We start from the raw sequence: 2,749 nt of genomic DNA on the forward strand, positions 1-2,749 counted from the left end.
CACTGATATGATGATATTTCAAACTTTGTAACAGAATTACTAAGAAAAATAAATATAGAAACAAAAAGATGAAGTAATAAGAGAGAGGAACTGGACTATATAATTCTAAGAGAAGTATTTTTTATAAGATGTTATAAAACTACACCAACAGTTGTGGGCTTAGATGACAAATGGACATACAGGAGAAAATATTTCTGAAAACTTTTATCTGACTCAATTTTGGATGTCTAGCTTGAAATTCTTAATGGATCAATTGGATATATTTGTGGCATGGGGCAACTTACAGGCATTTAGATATTATTTCCTGTCTTTGGATACTCTACCAATTATGGATTTTGTCTTTTGCCATTTGTCCCATTGGGTCATAGGTAATAACTTTTATATTTTATTGATTTTGAGATATTCAACTTGATTTATATTTATTCCTTAAAAGGTCTAGAGGAAAAAAAAATAATACTTATTGAAAGTTGATATCCTAGGGTTACCTGAGTTACAGGAGGGAAAGAGAGGAGCTGCTACAGGAACCACTGGACTGGACCTAGCTGAGGAGAGAGCAATGTCATGGTCAGGGAGCACCAGTGGACGCATACTCATGAAGCCCTGCCAGAAACACAAAAGATCTGAGCCAGAAGAGACATTATGGGCCACTCAAAAGAAGCCATTCATTCTGCATCCTCTAAAAAGTGACAGAACAGTCTTCAAGGTCCTAAAGTAAAGGAGAATGTCTCAGGATGTCTGATGGTTATGATAGTTTCAGTGAAGACACAAGTAGCAGCTCCAACTCTCAGGAGAGTGAAGAAGTCTCTCCTTTACTTTGTAACCTCCCAATTACCAACAACAATGGATAAAGCTACATGTATTCAATTGGCAAACCAATTGAGTGTGGCCTCCTGCAAGATGTTTGAGATGGTTGGCATGAGAAATACTGTTAGTCTAAAACAAAATGTTTCTGCAATGTTTCATGCTCAAGAAGTCATTCACCAAACTCAAAGAAGGCAGGAACTTGGCTAGATTTCAGGTCATAGGTAAAACTCCAACAAAGAAAACAAAAGTCCTTCAGAAACAACTGTTGGTTACAAAACTAGCTACTTATGCTCAGTATCGGGACTCACTGGAAAATCTAAATAATAGTCTCCATGGAAGATTTTTGCTAGGGTAAATAAAGTGATAGCAACAGCTTTTTAACTCTGTTATCTGTTTTTTTAAACATGCACATATTAAAACCTGCTGAGGTGATATCTCACAAAATGTGAGAGTAAAATTTCCAAAGACAGACCATAGCATACCAACGAAAGTCTTCTGGATTGCTAGAATTATAAAATTAGCAAGTCACAGTGCCCTTTCAACATATGATGGGTTTGAAATGACTGTGCTCTGGACTTCTAGTGTAATATGCCAATTGGTTGATGTGAAACCAGTGAAAAATCTCTTGTTCTTCTCAGAGCTTTTCAACATACATATACAAATTGGAAAGCTGTTGTAGTAAAAAAGACTTGTGCCGAAATATTTCCTCCTGATTTCTCACAAAAGGCTTCAGAGAGCATGCAGGTTTCTTTTAAACCTTGCATTAGAGCAGAAGTGGTTGACAAGAAGCATTTGTGTTAAACATGAGGGGCAGTGGTAGAAAGTATAATTGGACGATAATTAGCAATGGTATATGAATAGAGTGAACACAAAGTAGATGGCTTCTGGCACCATATGCATAGCACCTTAATTTATCACATTGGTTGATCTGAAGCACAGGCCATCTATTAAAAAAATATCTGTCATTATAAAAAGACAGGATGGCTTTCTAATACATCATCACATTTCTTTACTTAAGTAAATGAAATAGCCCAAAGTAACGGTTCAAGGAAAGAATGAAATTGGGAGCTATAGATCCATTAAATCTTTCTACAGTGTGTGGCATGACCATTATGTACTGGCTGATAGAATTCTGATGACTGGGATGGATGGCTCAGAAGCAGGAGACAGATTGATTTTGTTATACAAACTTTTCTTATTTTCCCTGTTGGTTTCTGTAAAGATAACATGATTGAACTTACTCCACCCTGAGGTTTCATAAAACTTCCTTTTATGAGTTTGAACTACTTCAAGGAAACTGACTCCATTGCAAAAATCAGTAAAAGTTATTTTGTAAGGATGTTTAAAATCATGGATGTCATGTAGAAATGAAATTAGAAGCACTCTCATGGGGCCTCATTAGGTCTCATGGAGCCATATTTAATATGTGTAGTCACAGTGACTTGAATTAGTGAGGGTTCACTTCAGTTGATGGGAAGAAGAGGATGACAGTGGGTAGACACTGAGTCCCCTCACCTTTATCCTATAAGGTGTGTCAGTTAATTGTTATTAACTGCAGCCTTAAGCATCACAGTCATTGAAATAAAGCAGTTTCATCAAAACAGAAGAAAAAGGCAAAGTCCCAGCAATAGAAAGGACATTAAAAACAACTGTATTGTAGCAGAAAGAGAGATTTCTAGATAGAAAGGATTAAAATTTATTCCAAGGAAGATCTGATCAGGAAACCATTGGCTCTGCCATCATCTTCATCAAACTAAACCTATCAGGTTGTTCAAAAACTGGGTGGGAGAAGAGTTTTACCCAGGAGTGATTTATAATTAATTCAGCTATACAGTGGACTACTTTTCTGGAGCATTGTGCTAAAAATAGAAAATTCCAGTACCATATTTCTTCAGGCAGATGGAGAAAGTACTTTATTAGGGGTTCAGTTTACAATGTGGCAATT

At 36.3% G+C, this 2,749-nt stretch overlaps 1 pseudogene; it reads left to right on the forward strand.

The window, feature by feature from the left end:
* The first annotated feature begins 731 nt into the window (after nt 1–731).
* On the forward strand, nt 732–2,447 carry LOC114087885 (MBT domain-containing protein 1 pseudogene; annotated as a pseudogene).
* The last annotated feature ends 302 nt before the right edge of the window (nt 2,448–2,749 follow it).

Source organism: Marmota flaviventris, chromosome 2 (assembly GCF_047511675.1).
Source record: "Marmota flaviventris isolate mMarFla1 chromosome 2, mMarFla1.hap1, whole genome shotgun sequence".
NCBI lineage: Eukaryota > Metazoa > Chordata > Mammalia > Rodentia > Sciuridae > Marmota > Marmota flaviventris.